Raw genomic sequence first — 22,482 nt, 5'->3', positions numbered from 1 at the left:
TCTGAATTCCAAAGAAGCCATAGACCACCAGAGAATCCTATGGTATTTGTGTGGATGGCACCATCGAATGGCACCTTGTCAGTGATTGCCTTCGCTCTATCACCCCCCAATTTCGTCTCCATCACTACCAGGATGGCCAGATTATGCTCCTGGACTAAATTACGGACATATCCCTGAAAATTAGGCTTCAGGATGCCTCTACTATTCTAGATAATAAAATTCATGGTGGGAAGGAGGTAAAAAGCAGTGAAACATAATTTAGAGGAGAGAAGCAGCTCCACTTCCCTCATCGGACACCATGTGATCATTGGCCTGACTTTCAACATCGGACACCAAATAAACTTCAGAATGACTACTAACTTCGTTAACCAAGCTTTGGATGCAATTTGGACTGCCTCATCGGACACCATAAGATCTTCGGCATGACTCTTCTCTCCAACAATTTGGGTATGCAATTTCCAATCACTCTCACTCTCGGCAATTAAATCGGTATCAGCGAAGGTATTCACCGAGAATTCAAAGGTGGCACCGGTAGTATGGTTGGGCTCAGCACGAGGTAAAGGAGGGTGAGTGGTGGAAGGATTGGTGATTTTCCTTTTTGACCCTTCCACACACAGAGGGGCGGCGCTCTTAGGTAAGGAACCATAAGCTAATTTTCTAGCCAAATGCTTTTTGTTTTTCACAGAGAAGGGTTGGGATAAGGGAACACGGGGGGTTGGGCTTAGGCTATTATCATGTTTTAAACTAACCACTACTGCCTTGAAACTATCTCTGGGAGGTCTGGCCATACTTGGGCTTGGAGTGGGCCTTTCCTTAAAAATAAACATTCCTGGAGTTTTTGAAGCCCACACTTTCTCCTCATACTTAGACCCAGCCCCAAACTTAGGAATGGCATGTTTACACGGCAAACCTTTGCTGGATGAAGGACCACCTAATGCCATGCTGGTACCTTCCGCAAAAACTGGATTCAATTGGTTAGTGGAAATCCATGCCGACCTGCCGGCATTCCCTATACCATGCCCAGTACCGTTATCTGTCCTTTTCCCTTTCTGTCTGTGTCCTTCCTACTCACTAACATCCACGGACCATAATGCCCCTCCACGTCTGTCGCCTCGCATGCATTGTGCGTGACAACGCCGTTCAACTTCTGGAGATCAGAGTTTCCTTCACCTACAGCTTCCTCCGTCCAAGCTTGCGGTTCCTTATCCTTATCCTTGTGAATAGTGTATAGGCAAGCTTCAATCTTGTGCCCAACTCTGCCATATGAGAAACAAAACTTTTGGATTCCCTCATAGATAACCACCTGCTTAAAACGGCCAATAAGAATGCTGTTAACCAGCGGCCTGTTGATATCGATCTGAACACATAATCTAGCATATCTGCCACGCGCCTCTAATGCAGTATACGAATCAATCCGTAGCACCTTGCCAATGGATTCACCGAGTTCCTTAAGCACCTCTGTTTCATATAGTTCAATGGGGACCTCATTGAGCCTGATCTAAACAGCAACTAGCGAAACATTTGCTGTTGACGGCTTAAAGAGTGGCTCCCACGGTCTCAAGGAGAGGAAGTGGTCTCCGATGAACCAGATGCCTCTTTTGATCACCCTTTCTAAGTCATCCTTGGAGTAGAACCTGACTAGGAAGAAGCCATTGCTAAGATTGATACAATCCATTCTCTCATCAGGTCTCCACAGTTGAGCCAACTTGCTCTGCATATAGGTGAGACCCACTGTTCTCCCAACTAGCTCTCACAATGACNGAAGGAGGTTGAAAAGGTCTTCATTGATAGGAAAATTCCTGAGTATCTCAATAATACTCATATTGTTCTCATTCCTAAGATTCAAGGTCCAAAAACTATTGGAAACTACAGACCAATTAGTTTATGCAATTCAGTCTACAAGATAATCACCAAGATTTTAGTTGCCAGGATCATACCTCACTTAGACATGCTTGTCTCTCCTTACCAAACAGCTTTCGTTCCAGGAAGGAGAGGTGTTGATAATGCTATCATTGTCCAAGAATTAATTCACACCATTGGAAGAACCAAAGGAAATAGAGGGATCATGGCCATCAAGATCAATTTGGAAAAAGCCTACGACAAAATTGAGTGGAGCTTTATTAGGGAGATGCTCACTCTCTTCAACTTCCCAGAAAATCTCATTAAGCTCATTATGAGCTGCGTCACCTCTGTGTCCACTTCTCTTCTCTTGAATGGTGGTCGTCTTAACCCTTTCCTGCCCTCGAGAGGTATTAGGCAAGGTGATCCTCTCTCCCCCTATCTTTTCATCATATGCATGGAGTTTTTGGGTCATTTAATTGAGGAGAAATGTGCTGCCAAGTTATGGACCCCTGTTAAAACATCCCGAAGTGGTCCGGCTTTTTCGCATCTTTTCTTTGTAGACGACTTGGTCCTTTTTGCCAGTGCGACTCCAAAAAATTGTGCTACCATCAACTCTGTCCTCCAAGATTTTTGTAACAAATCTGGGCAGAAAATTAGTGAAGCTAAGTCTCGGTTTTTCTTTTCTCCTAATGTTAACCCAAATCAAAGAGATGTGTTAACTAGCATTTTGGGATTCAGTGCTACCACCAATTTCGGCAAGTATTTGGGTTTTCCTATAAAACATCCAGGGAGGCAGAGACATGATTTTGGGTCTGTTTTGGATAGGGTTAAAAAGAAACTTTCGGGTTGGAAGGCTAATCTACTTTCTATGGTAGGGAGAATGGTTCTTATTCAAGCTTCGTCTTCAGCCATTCCTAACTATGGTATGCAAAGTAATTATTTACCCAACAAAATTCTTAATCGCATAGACAAAGTCAATAGGAATTTTCTTTGGGGGTCCTCTGAGCACAATAGGAAAATGCACTGGGTCAACTGGGAGATAGTTACCAAGCCTAAAGATTTAGGTGGTTTGGGGCTCCAATCGGCGAAAGGGAGAAACACGGCACTCCTAGCTAAACTCAAGTGGAGATATCACACCGAGAAGGATTCTTAATGGGCCAAAGTTCTCAGATTCAAGTACGGCTCGAGGCAGAGATTAATTTCTAGGAATGAGTCAAAACTTCCTTGTTCATCTACCTGGAAAAGTTTGAGGAAAGGCGTAGATGTTTTCAAAAGAGGGGTTAAATGGGTTCCAGGGTATGAGAGTAATCTTAAATTCTGGTCGAATTGTTGGTTAAATAATGGTCCTATCAGATCTAGCATACAAGGCCCCCTCCCTCAAAATTCGGCCAGCCTCACTTTGAGAGACCTCCGTGCACCTTTTGGTTGGAACTAGGCTGCTATTCCATTTGAAATCCCCTCAGAAATTAAAGCTGACATTCAAGTAGTCCCATTGCCAGTAGCTGCTAAAAGTTTTGATAAATTGGCTTGGAAGTTTTCTGCTAAGGGAAGTTTTGATATGAAAAGTGCTTACCTCTTAACCATAAATCATATGGAAGATGTTTTCTTTTCGGGTTCATGGATTTGGAAGCTTCAGACCTTGCCAAAAATCCAAATGTTCATCTAGAAGTGCATGCATAACAGTGTTGGTGTCAAGGAGTGCTTAGCCAGAAGAGGTATTTCATTAGACACTGCATGCCCCGTATGTCTAGAGCAACCAGAGTCTATCTCACATGCCCTTCATGACTGTCGCCTTGTGAAACCAGTATGGAAACAGTTGGGGTCTCATCACTGCAATGCCAACTTCTTTTCTCAAGACTTTAAACTTTGGCTGATTTCCAATGCTAGTTCAAAGTCTTCTCACACTGTCAAAGGTGTTCCCTGGCACTCCCTTTTTTCTTTTGCTATATGGTCATTATGGAAGCAAAGAAATCAAGTGGTCTTCAACAACAAAAGAATCAACCCAAACATTACCAATGTGATTATTATGCAAGCAATGGAGTTTGTGCTATGTGTAACTCAGCCAAAGTGTAGCAATCGTTTGGTTATCAGACAAATCAAATGGGAAAAGCCAGACACGGGTTAAGTCAAACTCAATACTGATGGGTCTGCGGATGTTGCTTCAAGGGCTGCTGGAGGAGGAGGGCTGATTAGAGATGATCAGGGCAATTGGATCATGGGTTTTTCTAGAAAAATCGGTAAAGCTAACAGCTTCTTGGCTGAAACGTGGGTATTGCGTGATGGTCTTCTCCTATGTATTCAACTTAATTTGAATGATGTGGTGGTAGAACTAGATGCTAAAGCTCTAGTTGATGCTCTAAGGAATCCTTTATATACTAATACTATAGTCTCCTCACTCTTTGACGACTGCAGAAGTCTTGCTGCTCAGATTCCACACCTAAGCATCAAGCATACCTACCGTGAAGCGAATAGGTGTGCTGATTGATTGGCCTTTTTAGGTAGATGTCAATCTTTAGATTTTATTTCCTCCTTTTGTCCACCTGTGGACTTGGTGCCTCTTGTTTTGGCTGATTGCCAGGGAATGGTTGTAAACAGGCTTTGTCTTGAGCTATTGTTTGCTCCTTAGTCTTTTTTAATGATAATTCCAATTTACCCAAAAAAAAAAAAAAAAAGAACTACTAATGAGAAAATCACCCAATTGTGATGATGGTTTTATCATTTTTACTATAATTTTGTCGTCATGCATGACATGTAAACTTGTGAATAGTCTGAAGAAAACATTTCAACAGCTGTTAGTGCTAGTAGTGCTTGATGGAATTCCATTTTTTTTTTTAAATAAATAAATTATAATGGTTAGAAATATCGAAGACCCTGCTCACCCCTAGGTATTCACTATTTAGGGTGCCATTAGACCATAAACACCTTGATGGAATTCGACTTAGCAACCTAATAAAAAGACATTTTCACCACATTTGTCCTACTAACCAGTTTGCATCCTCTGGAACCCCTCAAAATTCAAAAGATATGAAATGCATTACAAAAAAAAAAAAAATTCCCTGTGGAATATTTTCACGCAATTTTTCCATGCAGTCTTTTGAACTTATTTGTAAGAGGGAAAAAAATTATAATAATTATTTTCTATAAATGGAAAAGTAGCTCGTGAATGAACTCAAGCTTGTAAAAAAAAAAAAAGTAAGCTCAAATAGAGTCTTTTGGCTAAATATTGTATAAAATGAAGTTCATTTGTGATATAGGTATGGTTCAAACTTATTTAGCAAAATGAGGAGAGATGTAAATTTCGGTAATGTCATTGCCGAAATTCTGAGGAAAAAAGTAAAAGAGAGAAGAGACAGAAGATGTGACAAAAGGGAGAGGAAAAAAAAAGAAGAAGAAATGTTGCAATACCATTGCCGAAATTAGGAGAGAGAAAAAATTTGCAATTGTGGCAATTCAGCGGTCGAATATGAATGGAACAGTGAAAGGAAATTCAGCAACCATAGTTGCCGAAATTAAGAAAATTTTGGGGCCCACAAGGAGAGTGAGAATTAGTGGAGGGAGAAGAGAAAATTTGGTAAAAATTGGTTGTAAGTGTCTTTGGCAGGAATAGAACTTCTTCAGGTGAGTGAGTTAAGTTAAGTATGAACCACTTGGCTATGCCTTTTAGTAAAAAGTTAAGTAACCGTTTCTTTTCTAAGATTTGTAGCTTTAAAAAAAAATGGATGTGGCTGTACAATACCATACTTTATTGTTAGTATTGAAAGCTAAAATTATTTATACTTAAATTAATTAAATATTTCAACAAAAAATTTTAAATTTTTTTCAAGAATTATTATGACAAAAAACAAATATGTTCGAAGTTTAGAGGTTAAATCCATATTTAATATTAAATAAATACAAAAAATATAATAAGTTTATATTTTAAACGTTAGCAATCTTAATTTAAAAAATATTCACGAAAATTTAAATAATTTTCAAAAATACTCACGAGTTAGAAAAAAGGAGATAATATAATTAATACTTCAAGTATGTGGCATAATTGCTAAACAAACATAGAATTTCAAATTTATAGAAAAATGTATCTTCTATTTTGAGAGAACACTAATTACAATAAAATTTTACAATAGAAAACTAAAAATATATTAATTATAATAAAAAAATTTATATATCTTATTGATATATGCAGCCACATCCAATTTTATTAAAAGCCACAAATTTTAGGAAAGAAATTGTAGCTACTATCAACATTTGGAATAAATATTTGTAACTTTCATTACTAACAACAAAGCTAGGCCTAACCAAGTGGTTGATATGAAGAGGTTCTATTTCTACCAAAAACACCCACAACCAATTTTTACCAAATTTTCTCTCCTTCCTCCACTAATTCTCTCTCCTTGTGAGCCCCAAAATTTTCTAAATTTCGGCAACCGCCAACCATGTTGCTGAATTTCTTTTCACTATTTCTTTCATGTTTTGGCAACTGAATTGCCACAATTACAAAATTTTCCTCTCTCCTAATTTCGACAATGGTATTGCCACAATTCTTTTTTTTTTCTCTCTCCCTCCCTTCTGTCACATCATATCTCTCTCCCCTCTCTTACTTTTTCTCAAAATTTCGGCAATAATATTACCGAAATTCGCATCTCTCCTCATTTTACCAAATAAGTTTGAACAGTACCCATAACACAAATAAACTTCATTTTATTCAATATTCAGCCATAAGATTCGATTAAATATGTAATTTTTTTGGTGATAAACTCGAACTCAACTTGTAATCAAAATAAAATTAAATGAATAAGACTAATATTTTAATATGACTTAACTTAGGCTCATTTATAATTGTACCTACAATAATAGTTATACAAGAAATAAGAGAGGTTGGGGGCATTTAGCAGTAACAAAGGTTAATCCCAAGAATGTGGTAGACATAGAGAAATTAGAAGACAATGAATTAGATTGCTTTTGGGTCAAAATCGAAAAGTATCTTCACATATGATGATATGAAGAACAAAAACATAGGAAAGGTTGTGAAGAGAGGAAAGAGAGAGCCAACGCGGGACGGGCTTGTGACCGTTCTGTGCACCTGTGCTGGGAAGTGATTTTTGTGGGACCGGTGAATGACATAAAGGTGAGTAATGGAATTGGAAAATTCATTGAAATGTTTCAGCCAAACAGCCCACAAAATGAGTTAGAGATATTTGAGTATTTTTAAGTGATGAGTGATGAGTTATCAGTGATGAGTGATGAGTGATAAAAATTGAGTGATGAGTGATGAGTGAACAAAAAAAATAAACCAAACAGGGCCTTAAAGACTTCAGTTTTATATAAAAGAGGTTAGGGCATTTAGTGGTAACAAAGGTTAATCCCAAGAATGTGATAGACATAGAGAAATTAGAAGACAATGAATTAGATTGCTTTTGGGTCAAAATCGAAAAGTATCTTCACATATGATGATATGAAGAACAAAAACATACATGGGAAAAAAGGAAAGAAAAAATGAGGACTTAAAATGGGCTTTGGAACATACATAAGACACAAGCCCAATACTAGAAAGGAGGTGAAGTTGAAACCCTTCTTGGCCCCTTAGGAGAAATAAAAAGCCCAGTCACATCCAATGTTTAGTTATTTTGGACTAGTTGACGAACCCACAAAGTGAGGTGAATAGCTACAGTAATGAGCTAAAATCAGACTAATTTAGGATAAAAGAAGATGAACATTTCTGTTCAATGGACAAGTAAATTAATTTCCCAATTTGTTTTTTCTGTTATCTTTGGAAGTAGAAGCTTCAGACTTTAGAGTCTTGAATCATTTTGACATAATTATCAAATTAGCATGGGATTGAAAGAGATAAATCAAGATACTGTGAAAATTTTTAGGAAGTCAACAAGCCCATCTCGAATAAACAAAAAATTATGTTATGTCTCTAATCAAGAGCTCACTCTCAATACCATACTTTTTTATTTTTTAAAATAAATATTGTAAAATTTTAAATACAAAGACATGATAATAATTAAGAAATATTGTTGGAGAAAATTTTCTAGAAACTATAGAGCATGTTCTAAAAGAAGAAGTGGACAATCTTAAAATCCTAAAGTGACTAGGTAAATTACGTGTGCTTTCACGGTCAAAGCATGAGATGCTCTTTTGTTTTGTTTTTTTGATTTTTAAACAATGATCACACCACACAATCCCTCTCAGACCAAAAACATTTTTTAAGGATGGTCATTTCATACCCACAAGGTATAAAATGATTCAGAGTTTAGGAAAGGTAGAAAGTCTGCCTGGAAACTTCAATTGTAATCCTAAAAAGTCTTCATGATGTGAGCTCGTGACCTACATAGAGAAGAAAACCACTAAACAAATCCATTAAATAATTGCAATTGATCACTTTCTAAAATACAATTATAAGCATCGTACTTGCACCCTCCATTAGGTACTTGCACCCTCCATTAGGTGTTGGCAGTTGACACAAATGGAGTCCTTAGGCATTAGAGTTTAGATAAAAAGTAATTGAAATTCATAATTCTTGGAGCATAAAAAATAATAATAATGTGGCAAGTTCTGGAGAGGTTAACAAAAAGTCAAAGACTATGGTTTTATATATAGATATATAAACCAATATTATTAGTTATAAATTTATTATATATATATATATTATCTAGTATTTATATAATTTTAAAATTAGTAACTAATTATATTATTGCAAAGGTGTGATGACTGCTTCTCTTTTCCTTTTCTGACTTTCTTGGATTCTCCATCCACAGGCCAGTCAGTACATTGATGAGTAAAACTGAATATTAAGTGGCTTTTCATTTAATTCTTTTTTTTTTTAATTATTTTTTTTCATATGAAGACGAAGGTTTTAGGTGGGACTTGGGAGGGTTTTTTTTTTTTTGGAAATAAAAAAAGAAGGAATTAGTCGATCTTCTAGTGAAAAAAAAAGAAAAAAAAAAGAAAAAAGAAGAAGAAAAGAAACGAGAAGTGAAAACTTCGACTTCGAGCTAAAAGAGCACAGTGACTCAGTGAGGGAGAAAAATAATACCAAGAATTGAAGAAGATGCTAGGGACTCAATGGAAATAAGAAGCTTCTTTGAAGGTCAATAAACACCATTACAAACTTATTTATTAAAAAAGAAATACAGTTTTTATTTAGAAACCTTTAAACCATGCACTGAATTAATAATTTGAATATTTAAACCTTTTAATAATAAATAATGATTTTATTATTATTAGTTGTAATTATGGTCCTTTTGGATACTGCTTATTATTGAAAATTGAAAACTTATTGCTGAAAACACTATAGCAAAATAATTTTTAAATGTGTGAATAGTGTCGTGGGACCCAGTTTTAAAGCAAAATTTGCATTTTTTTCGTACTTGTGGGTCCTATGAACAGTACACGAGACCCAAAAAAAACACCAAATGCCAAACACAAACACAAACGTGCAATCCAAACTCAGTTTTAATTTATTTTTGCTACATTTAGCTTATTTTAACTACTATTTATTGGTTCCACATCACTTTTTGGTACTATTAATAAGTCTCACTGTACTATTTCAATTACATTTTAACTTTATCTAAAGTATTTTCAACAAAAAATTTTCAGTTTCAACTAAATAAACTGTTCCCAAATGGATTATAAGAGAAAGTTTATCTTTGTGATCTAAAATGGAAATAAGAAGACTCTCTTCCAAGAAAATTTGAGTTAAAAGATCGAATCAAAGATAACTCATTTGAAAAATAAAAGATTAAAAAAGATTAATAAAAGATAACTTATCTTTTTTTAGAGATATGAGAAAGTGTAATTGCAAGAGCTTGTTTGACATTAGTTTCAACTTTTAAATTTTATGTATAGCTTTTTAAATTTTAAATTTTTCATACTTTTTCTCACTTTTTAAAAGCTTTTCAAAGTACGAGTATACTTTAGTACACTTTCAGTAAAAAGTTTTCAGCAAAAAACTAGATAAGTTGTTCCAATTTTTCTCAAAAAAGAAGAAGAAGAAAAGTTGTTCCCAAACAAATACTAAATATCCAACACAACAATCTACTAAAGCTTTTGTACAGTGCTATAATGCATATCATTTAAAATTTAATTTCTTCTACTGCATTGTTTCTCTCTCTCTCTCTCTCTCTCTCTCTCTCTCTCTCTCTATATATATATATATATAATTTACTCTTCACAACATTATTATTATTATTTTATATTCCCATTGTACATTCATGTACCTTCATTTACTCTGTCCCTGACCTACCATTTGTTTTTATTTAATGTCTATGTTTTTATTTAATGTCTAAAAGTGAGAAAATATAAGGGGAAAAAAAAGAAGTTTTAAAAAGCCATACATAAAAGCTAAAAGTTAAAAACTAATACTAAAAGTTGGTACCAAACACATTTTTAATATACATATCTATTTGGCATTAAACTTATAAGTTCAGCTTTAAATTTTTATGTATAGTTTTTCAAAACCTCATTTTTCCTTGTATTTTTTCATTTTTTAAAACTTTTTTAAAGGTATAAATATTCTTTAGAATATATATTTTTTTTTAAAATACTAAATAAAAAGGTGATTTGTGATTTCCAAAGAGAAGTGCAACATTGTTTTGATTTGTGCATAGAAGGAATTAAAAGGTGAGCCTGTTTGCCCAAAAAATGGGCCTAACTCAGGAAATTACCTTGGAACAATGCGACAATCATGAATCGATTTGTGATGGATCGCAGTGTGTAAAAAGTTAAAACCCTTTTTATACAAACACCATGGGCCTACAAAAGAGTGTGGACCAAATGTAATTTTTGTTGGGTCCTGTTAGTGTAAATTGAAATGTTGTCATTTTCTTTTTTTATAAAATTTTTTTAAATAGTTTATTAAGAGCATTTACATCACGTAATTTTTTTTTTTTTTTTTCTGGAACAAGAGTTACTTTCTCGTATAAGAGACAATATAATCAGCTTCCCAAACACCAACACGCACCAGGGGCATGCCAACTTTGTCCTGCAATGCAATTAATGGTCACGTTAATGCGTACAAATAAGAATATGTAACATCTCTCTCTCTCTCTCTCTCTCTCTCTCTCTCTCTCTCTCTCTCTCTCTCTCTCTCTCTCTCTATATATATATATATATATAATTTACTCTTCACAACATTATTATTATTATTTTATATTCCCATTGTACATTCATGTACCTTCATTTACTCTGTCCCTGACCTACCATTTGTTTTTATTTAATGTCTATGTTTTTATTTAATGTCTAAAAGTGAGAAAATATAAGGGGGAAAAAAAAGAAGTTTTAAAAAGCCATACATAAAAGCTAAAAGTTAAAAACTAATACTAAAAGTTGGTACCAAACACATTTTTAATATACATATCCGTTTGGCATTAAACTTATAAGTTCAGCTTTAAATTTTTATGTATAGTTTTTTAAAACCTCATTTTTCCTTGTATTTTTTCATTTTTTAAAACTTTTTTAAAGGTATAAATATTCTTTAGAATATATATTTTTTAAAAAAAATACTAAATAAAAAGGTGATTTGTGATTTCCAAAGAGAAGTGCAACATTGTTTTGATTTGTGCATAGAAGGAATTAAACGGTGAGCCTGTTTGTCCAAAAAATGGGCCTAACTCAGGAAATTACCTTGGAACAATGCGACAATCATGAATCGATTTGTGATGGATCGCAGTGTGTAAAAAGTTAAAACCCTTTTTATCCAAACACCATGGGCCTACAAAAGAGTGTGGACCAAATGTAATTTTTGTTGGGTCCTGTTAGTGTAAATTGAAATGTTGTCATTTTCTTTTTTTATAAAATTTTTTAAAATAGTTTATTAAGAGCATTTACATCACGTAATTTTTTTTTTTTTTCTGGAACAAGAGTTACTTTCTCGTATAAGAGACAATATAATCAGCTTCCCAAACACCAACACGCACCAGGGGCATGCCAACTTTGTCCTGCAATGCAATTAATGGTCACGTTAATGCGTACAAATAAGAATATGTAACATATATAGATCACTGTATATTTTTAGTGTGATAATCACTCTAAAAATATAAGTATTTGTAGAGTGTTGGAGGAAAAGGGTCAAGATTCAAGTCTCCACTTTTATTTTACTACCCACATGCCACAACTTACACTATAAGTAAAATACGGCAAAAATTAAGACAAAAGTTTTGACAAAAATTATACCATAATTACTAACATTTTCCTATGCAACAATCCTCTCTTCCTCTCTATCTCTCATATGCCAACTTTGCCATGCAAATGATAAGTCGTTTTTTATTTTTTTAAAAAGTACGATAGGAATATGGTTTTTTTTTTCTTTTTTATGTGTGCGGGGCTGAATAGTCATGAAATTGGATAGATGGACCATAATACACTTATACACCCATATATTTATTGGGTATTATAGTTATTGTAAAATTATTGGGTCTCCTAACGATTTATTGGAGGTTTTCTTTTCTTTTTTCTTTTTTTTTTCAACTTATGGTCCATCACTAAATAAAAAGGTGATTTGTGATTTCCAAAGAGAAGTGCAACGTTGTTTTGATTTGTGCATAGAAAATAAAAAGGTGAGCTTGTTTGCCCAAAAAGTAGGCCTGACCCAGGAAATTACCTTCGAACAACGCGACAATCATGAATTGATTTGTGATGGACCATAATTCACTTCATACACCCATATATTTATTGGGTATTATAGTTATTGTAAGATTATTGGGTCTCCTAATGATTGTTAACTGGGGGTTTAATAACTGGTGGTTTAATGGTTTGATACCATATTGGAATTGAGAAAGTATATTTCTCTATTTGTCAAATGAATAAACTTTGAATGAAAATTTTCAAGATGTTGTAGTTACAACCAAATATAACGCGACCTAAAAAATAAAGCACATTTACATGCAAAAATTCGGAAGAAGATTTCAAAGTGCATCTCTTTCTAGTTTTTATTTTGTAAATTTAGTTTTAAACAACTAAGAACCAACATAAGACTGAATATCATAATTATGATAAACAACAGTTGAACAAGAGCATTGTGACTGTTATCTCCAAATGGCAACATCATCTCATCTCCACCAAAGAGCATCGAAGGTAGCTTTTCTGGCAGAGTCATTAGTAATGTATGCAAGCTTGACCTTCTTTCTAGTCATGACTGATAGAAAAAGGCGAACAACAAGAAACAATATGGAAGTTGAAACCTTTTTTTTCTTGCGTGTACACTTTCTTGCCCCAAACAGACTATGCTATTTCTTAGCTTACTAATGTTATTTGATTTTCAACCATTCATATTGGTTTGGAAGTGTTGAATTCTTGAGATTCTCTACCTAACCCTATTAGAATATCATAAAGAGTACCTAGCTCCCCTATAAATCCTTCTCAAAAAATAAAATAAAATAAAAATCATCCTATAAATACAAGCTTCCCCTGCACTAACAGCCCAAGTGAACACAACACACATTCAAAACTTTCTTCATACTTAAGGCTCTCATCACTTGAAAGCTAGCTATCTGTGCCATTAATCAAGCAAGCTAGAGTCATGGCCTACAACAAGCAGAGAAAATCTCCATCTTTCTCTTTCTTCAGCATCTTCAAAGCTAGGAAGCCTCGGAGAGAAGATGATTCATATGATGATGCAAAGAGTACAACCAAGATATATCCAAGTGATTCTGACAAGAGCCATTATGTAGCTGACCGCAAGGTTGATATAAAGGCTGGAGTTTACATCGAAAGAATCCACACAATCCACAAAAACAATCTCGTGGCTTCTGAAAGCCAAACTATGGGTGGACACCAATCTGTCACAGTATATCAAGCTGAAAATGAAAAGGCTTGATCAAATATGTCTATGTTTCTGGTTTCCTACTGTAATATTCTTTAGTACTCTTGCTTCCAGTTTGTCAATCAAAATCGTTTTGAAATAAATAAGATGAATATTTGTTTGTATATAAGCTTTTTTATTTTCCACAATATTATAGAGAACTTACTAAGTTACATGTAGTCTCTTCAAGCTCTATTCATACTTGTGATTTTTGGATAATTTTGGTTCACTGGCTTTACACTCTCCTAATTAACACGATCTTTAGCTGTTGTGAAGAGAGATATTCTTTTTCCAGAAAATTACCACAGCAATATGCTTAAAGTAGTCATTGGGGTCAAGTTTCAATACTGCTTGAACTTGATCAAAATGCATGAGTTTGGGCATCTTTGGGTGCATGCAACAACCTTATTAGGCTAACCATCATGGCCTAATTAGATCAATCTTGTCATTTAGTATATTGTTACAGGAACCAAGAAGCTTCCTAGCTAAAGCTTATAAAAATGTCAGGATATACATTTAAATTAACCAGTGTGGAACTCTCCAATGTATTCTTAAGAACACAGAAGAAGAGGAATGTAGTGAGAGAAAGCATGAGTTCAAGTTACTGCTTAAGAACTTCAACAATGAAAAAATCAGCATATTAATGGCATCTAATTTGCTATTGGTTTCACCAAGCTATAAAAAGTTGACCATTTGCAATCATGAAGAAACATAATAATTAAAATTTAAAGAACTTTAGTGCCTGTGATCTGGAATTTCAAATATTATATGACATTCTTTGGTTTGGCTTTACTAGATATATGCTAGAGCAATTTAGATAATTAAGCAGCTGAATATTCTTGAGTTAACCATTTGCAAGCAACATAATGGCTAATGCTACACAATTCACTGGTCAATAAATTAAGATACGGTTTGTATTAGCCAAGTAGAATTTGGAATCGTAAGTACTATCCCATGAAGAGGGGTTGTGGTTTATTCCGCACAATTATTGTACATGGTGAAGAAACTCACAAGTTTCACAAAACTAATCACACTGACCTTTGATTCAAACTCAACACAGTAAAAGGAATTGTATGAAGAAGCAGAGAAGAGAAGAGAGAACGAGAGAGAAATAGAGAGAAATAATTGAAGAGAGTTCTTGAGAGAAAAAGGAAAATGATGATTGTTATTTTCTCAATGAATTCAATATAATACATCCACCTCCAATATATAAGCATTAACAGAAAAATAGAATTAAGATATTTCTAACAATCCTAACTAACTTCTAACAGACTTTCCCGCCAAAACTGCTGGAGCTTGATTCTGTTTGAATCCTCAACTGACTCGTGCAATACCAGAACTACACGTGTCATAGCTGACTCATCACGTGGGAATTCATTTAACTGTCTTCCTCCTTTGGACTGCAAGCATGCTCTGTTTCTCCATCTTTATCATCCCCTCTCAAACGAATGGGAGAGGGACGAGGCATGAGTTTGTCACGAAAGAAGAGAAATAAAGGACCAGGTAAGGGTTTAGTAAATATGTCAGCAAGATTATCCTTTCCAGAAATGAAGGAAATGGCTAGATCCTTGCGAAGAACTCGTTCCCTGACAAAGTGAAAATCAACTTCAACATGTTTGGTCCTAGCATGAAAAACTGGATTTGAAGCAAGGGCAATGGCAGACACATTGTCACACCAGAGAACTGGAACATGATGGAGAAACAGAAGTAAATCACGAAACAATTGCCTAAGCCAAGAGAGTTCAGCAGCAGTGGTGGCAAGTGCTCGATATTCTGCCTCTGTGGAAGATCTTGAAACCGTAGTTTGTTTCTTGGAAGACCAAGAAATAGGATTTGGACCTAGAAACACCATTAATCCAGTAGTTGATTTCCTATCAAAAGGATCACCTGCCCAATCAGCATCTGTGAAGGCAGTGAAGGTAAGAGGCCCTCGAGAAAAATAAATGCCATGAGAAAGAGTACCCCTCACATAGCGTAGAACTCTCTTGGCAGCCTCCAGATGAGTAGTGGTAGGAAATTGCATGAACTGGCACAATTGATGAACACTGAAGGCCAAATCAGGTCTAGTAAATGTGAGGTATTGAAGAGCCCCAACCATGCTTCGATATGTAGAGGGATCAGATAGGCGAAAACCAGAATCAGGAGTAAGTCTAGCAGCAGGACAACATGGTGTCTTAGTAGGCTTAGAATTATGCATGTTAAACCGATGAAGAACATCAGATGCATACTTGGTTTGTGACAGGGTTAGACCATACTTGGTAGGAGAAATTTGAATGCCCAAAAATTAACTAAGAGGGCCAAGATCCTTGAGGTCAAAAGTAGCACTGAGAGCTGAGATAAGGTTGGCAATCTGAGAGGGAGCATTGCCAGTGATGATGATATCATCAACATACAAAAGGAGATAGAGAATGATAGAGCCTGAGTGATAAACAAAGAGTGAGGAGTCTGCCAAGGATGCCACAAAACCAAGATGAAGTAACTGAGAAGTGAACCTCTCAAACCATGCCCTTGGAGCCTGCTTCAATCCATAGAGGGACTTGAGCAATTTGCAAACATGGAGAGGTCTAGACTGATCAATATACCCCTGTGGCTGCTGCATATAAACTTCCTCCTTGAGATAGCCATGGAGAAAGGCATTGGAAACATCCAACTGCCTAATGGACCAGTTTAAACTCACTGCAATTGCCAAGACCAACCTGACAGTAGCTGGTTTAACAACTGGACTGAAGGTCTCAGTGAAATCAATTCCAGGCTGCTGATGAAATCCTTTGGCAACCAGCCTAGCTTTATATCGAGCAATGGAACCATCACTGTTAAGTTTCAATTTATAAACCCATTTGCATCCTACCAGATTAAAATGGGAAGAAGGAGGAACAAGCACCCAAGTTTGCTGCTTCTGCAATGCATCAAACTCAGCATCCATAGCCTTGCACCAATTTGGATAGGAAGAGGCTTGTTTGAAAGTGGAAGGTTCTGTGAAGTTGTAGTCTATGGTAGCTTTATAGCAGAGTTTAGGCTTGGATATACCATTCTTGGACCTAGTTTGCATAGGATGAAGGTTAACAGGAACATTGGGAATGGAAGATGGTGAACTAGAAGGAGCAGAAGCAACCAGTGAAGGAGAGTGAGCTGGAGGAGTATTATGAGATGAGGAAGTATGGGAAGGAGTTGAGGAGTGAGCACTGTGAAAAGAGTGATCAAGGGAGGAAGGTATAGAAACTGTGGCAGAAGTGACAGAATTTGGAGGGGGCCCTAGAATAGAAATCTGATTAAGGGAATGCAAAAACAGGAAATTGGATAACCAAATTGAAGAAGACTTAGAAGTAACAGGTGACTGTGGAGTAGGAGTGAGTGTAGGAAAAGGAAATTTGGACTCATTAAACAAAACATGTCTAGAAAGATACATAGAGTTTGCAATTGGATCAAAGCATAAGTAGCCCTTAGAAACAGAAGAGTAACCTAAGAAGATACATTCCTTGGTTCTGGGTTCAAGTTTGTGTGAGGTGTAAGGTCTTAGAAGAGGGTAACAAGCACACCCAAAAATTTTGAGGTGTTTCAAGTCAGGTTTAGAGTGATATAATAGGAAGTAGGGTGAGTGGAATTGAAGAGTGGCAGTAGGTAGTAAATTGATGAGGAACACAGCAATTTGGGCTGCATAAGACCAGTATTGGAATGGAAGAGAGGCTTTAGACAGCAAGGTAATTGAGGTTTCTATGATATGTCTATGTTTTCTTTCCACTAGACCATTTTGCTGTGGAGTATATGGACATGAGAGTTGATGAATAATACCATGAAGAGATAAGTAAGTTTCAAATTCTTTAGAAACATACTCACCACCCCCATCTGATCTTAGAATTTTAAGTTTAGAGGAAAACTGAGTTTCAGCCATGGATTTGAATTTAACAAAGACAGAAAAGACTTCAGATTTATGCTGGAGAAAGTAAATCCAAGTAAACCGAGTGTAATGATCAACAAATAGCACATAATATCTGAATTTATTGATGGAAGAAACAGGAGCAGGGCCCCATACATCAGAGTGTACCAATTCTAGTGGTGAATGTGCATCAAATTGAGAATTAGGAAAGGGAAGTCTATGAACTTTACCACTAAGACAGTGTGTACAAGAGACAACACCATTACATTTATTCAAAGGACTCTTAAGCATAGGAAAAAGATGGTGCAAGACTTGAGCATGTGGATGTCCAAGCCTATTGTGCCATAATTCCCAAGATGAAGAAGTGGAAGCAACATGGTTGCAGACTCTAGAAGGGAAGGACAAAGCAGGAGCTTTACTAGGGTAGAAAGGGTATACACCTTGTTCACTCTTGCCCTGGTAAAGCACCTTCCCCGTGCCCAAGGCCTGAACAGATAACAAATTTTCATCAAAATAGCAGGAACAATGGTTATCATGGCAGAGTTTGTGAACAGAAGCTAGATTTGAAGCAATTGAAGGAACCCTAAGGACATTGTTAAGATGTAAAGATGAGGTTTGAGTGGGAAATTGAACCTTACCTGTGTGAGTGATGGGAAGGTTTTGGCCATTACCAACAGTTAGATGGTCCTGTCCAGTGTAAGGCTTTGGGAAGGACAGTGCATTGAGGCTGGATGTGACATGATCCGTAGCAGCACTGTCAGCTAACCATGGTTGCTCTTGAGTGATTACAGCATTAGAAGCTGTTGCCATAGCTGCTAATTTGGTGGGAGGATGCTTCCCTTGGTATGCATAGTCCATGCGATGATAGCAGTCAATGGCTGTATGGCCATTCTTTCCACAAATCTGACATGAAGGTCTGTCATTCTTCAAGCCTTGAAACTGTGAAGATGAGGTAAATTGATTTGCCTGATTTTGATTTGAAGAGTATGGTGAGTATTGCTGCTGTGGATAGGCATTGAAACCTCTACCACCACCATTACCTCTTCCCCTATTGTTATTCCTTCCTCTACCTCTATTATTGTAATGATTATAACCACCATTGCCACCAGATCTAGGTGTAGCATTCACAGCCATAGCAAAGGTTTCTTTGACATCATTTGAGTCATTCAAAGATTCTTCTTCTGAACCAAGCAAAGTGGTGAGTTCATCAAAACTCACTGGTGTACTCCTTGTACGTATGGCAGACCTGAATGCATTGTAATCTTTGGGAAGACCTTTGATGGCTATGTGGAGCAACTCTTCATCATCAAGAATTATTCCAACTGCCATCAACTTATCCCTCACAACTTTGATCTTCTGAAGATACACATCAACAGAATCACAGCCTTTCCTAATATTGTGAAGTTCTCCTTTCAGATTCATAATGTGTGATCTTGAGATTGAAGAAAAACGATTTTCAAGAACCTTCCAAACCTCTATTGCAGAGTGACATCCTACAGTGAGAGCAAGAATTGTAGGTGTCAATGTAGAACTAACAAAGGTAAGAAGTGCTTTCTCTTTTGACTTCCAGATTGAGTAATCTGGATTGATGATTCCAGTGACAGATCCTGAAAGATCCTTGAGGAACTTCTCTGGAATTGATTGAGTTTCATCGAGTAACTCTAATAGAGAGTAAGTATCAAGCACCATTGAGATTTGATATTTCCACACTATATAGTTGGAACTATCAAGCTTTACTGTCATCATGTTTGACATGTTTGACAGTAACAGAAGAGGTTGATTGATCAGATTGATTGAGGAAGTGGAAGTAGATCCCATGGACGCCATTGTTGGAGATGATGATGGCATTGTTGTAGAAGCCATTTGTTCAGTAGAAGCCATCTGTGGCTCTGATACCATGAAGAAACTCACAAGTTTCACAAAACTAATCACACTGACCTTTGATTCAAACTCAACACAGTAAAAGGAATTGTATGAAGAAGCAGAGAAGAGAAGAGAGAACGAGAGAGAAATAGAGAGAAATAATTGAAGAGAGTTCTTGAGAGAAAAAGGAAAATGATGATTGTTATTTTCTCAATGAATTCAATATAATACATCCACCTCCAATATATAAGCATTAACAGAAAAATAGAATTAAGATATTTCTAACAATCCTAACTAACTTCTAACAGACTTTCCCGCCAAAACTGCTGGAGCTTGATTCTGTTTGAATCCTCAACTGACTCGTGCAATACCAGAACTACACGTGTCATAGCTGACTCATCACGTGGGAATTCATTTAACTGTCTTCCTCCTTTGGACTGCAAGCATGCTCTGTTTCTCCATCTTTATCAATTGCGATTTTTAAAAATGCAAAAGAATCGCATTTAGATTTCAAAGCTCGTGGTTGAAAATGCTGGTTTTGACGGAAAATGAAACGAAATTTTTAGCTGTGATTTATCGTAAATAAATCCACCAAGCTCTACAATAACATTGCTAGAATCAGTGAAAAAGAGAAGGCTCGAAAAAGAGATGTCTCATATGGATGTGTATGATGCAGATATGGATTCTGATTTTGAAAACTGGGAAGAAGAAGAAGAAGAAGGTGAAGGCGAGGTTGCAATTGCTGATTACTTGTCAACACAAGACGAGAGAGATGGCAATGGCAATGGCAATATGGAAATTTTCTAACATTTAAAGTTGAAATCTAGGAGGTCAGGTATTTAATTAACAATTTTAGTATTTTAAAATGCATAATTTAATTTGATCATAACTATTTTCGTATATTTAATGGCTTGATGAGGGAGGGACTTTTTTTTTTGATGAGGGAGGGACATTTGTTTTGCTTTTAGGACGTTTTTATGGGATAACATCATGTACCTTCCAATTTAATCCCTATTCCTTTTATTTCTCTTTATTTTTCTTAGATATAAGGCATATAACATTTAAAAATCAGATATACGGCAGGTAAGCTACAAAAATAAATAGAGTGAAAATATTTTGGTCCCTATATTTTAGGGGTCACGGTTAATTTGGTTCCTACATTTTGATAACAGTCAATTTGGTTATTGATATTTTCAATTTGTAGTCAATTTAATCCTTACTGTTAACTCACTAATGAAAAATATTTACGTGGCAAACAGTTTACTTTGTTGGCGCACATGTAGATAGTATAAAAATATAAAATCAAATAATTAAATATTAAAAAAAGCCACATAAGCATTTTAATAATAAAAAATTCTCGTGTTAGACATATAAAAAATTTTGAAAAGATTAATTAAATGAAAAAAAAAATGAATTCTTTTTTTTTTTTTTTAATCTCAATTTCTTTTATTTTCTATTGAATTCTTGCACTTTCTTAGTTTCCAAGCACAAAACCCGGGAACACATAAATCTAACTTAAACCAAATAATAATTTATCAAGGGTCCTTCTATCATATCCTCTCTTTTTTTGGGGCATGGTATCTACCTAAGTCTAAACCAATAAATAAATAAAAATTTGATTTGAACCATTCATTTAATTTGAAGTAATTTAGAGTAAATATTGGCTACTGGTCAAACAAGTTATATATATATAAGTAAAAAAACAAAAAGAACCCAGTAATCAATGTACGCTTCTATTTCTCAAAAACAAAATTCTCTCTATCACGCTTTTTTCTCCTTATGAGACCGTTTGGCTGGCGCGTTGGTGTTGCACGTTTACGTTTTCAGCTTTTTGTTTTTGTTTTGTTTTTTTTTTTTTTTTTCACGGGTCCCTAGCTTTTCAAAGACAAAGTGTTACTGTAGCAATACTGTTGCGGCTACTGTTCATTGAAAGTAGCTGCAACATGTGAATTTTCCACCCAATTTTTACTGTTCACGGACCTACAATTTTCACTTTTTAACAATTTTTTCATTAAAAATGGGTCCCACGGTACTATTCACACATTTAAAAATTATTTTACTACAGTATTTTTCAGTTTTCAGTTTTCAGATGTATCCAAACGGGCCCTATATCACGCTTCCGATTTGGTTTATCTAAAGAACCTCGAATTCGGCTTCTTCATTAGCTTCTTCTCTTACTAATCAACCACAAAAACCCAAGGCAGCTAAACAGAACCCAAAGAAGAAACAGTATCGGCCGTTCTCTGCCCGGCGATGATATTTGAAATAGGTTTTTCTTTCTCTTTCTCTTTCTCTCAGACGAAGTTGATTTTATACAGATTATTAAAGTTTCTTTGACTATCAACGCATGATTTGTCTTTAGTTTTATTCATTGTTAGTAATCCCTAATGCTATTAATTGATTTGGGTTTTATTTTTATTATTTTGATAGGAGATTTGGGTGTTGTTTGTTAACTTTGTTTCCAAAGTTGATTTGGAATTTCCTCCTTAGAGATGCTAATCAAGGTTGATATAAAAAAAGATAGTAATGGGTAAGGCAAATTCCTACACATTCGAGTCTTATTAGATCTAATAAAGCCATTAACGCTAGTGTGTTGAGTTAGTATGTATCAAAGATTTACCATTAGTATGGGTGAAATTAAAATATGAGAGATTGCCATTATTTTGTTATTATTGTGGGTGCATTGGTCGTGGGGATAAGGATTGTAACTACGTTGAGTTTATCAGCTTTGCATATGTGTGTGTGTGTGTGAGAAACAAAATTTCAATACCCATGATTGCTTTACCATAATTCTCCCCACCAGGACCACCACCACCACCAAATAAATAATATAAAAAAGCATAATAATAAAAAATAAAATTTGCTGTAATGGGAGCGTCTGTCAACTATGCTTGTAACAAATTGTAATAGAGTGGCAACTCAGTTGGCAGATTGGGCTGGTAGAGTAAATGAGTTTCATGTCTGGCTAGGGGAAGGCTCTGACTTCTTCAAACATTTGTGCAACAAGAACTAGTAGTCTTGTTCCTTAATAAAAATACTGCTATTTTAATTAAATTAAAATAAAAAGGTTAAGAGATTGTTATAGCATTATGTCCCTATA

Source organism: Quercus suber, unplaced genomic scaffold, assembly GCF_002906115.3.
Source record: "Quercus suber isolate HL8 unplaced genomic scaffold, Cork oak 2.0 scaffold_483, whole genome shotgun sequence".
In the NCBI taxonomy this organism is placed as follows: Eukaryota; Viridiplantae; Streptophyta; class Magnoliopsida; order Fagales; family Fagaceae; genus Quercus; species Quercus suber.
The sequence above is the reverse complement of the archived record's forward strand: the minus strand, read 5'-3'. Positions refer to the sequence as shown.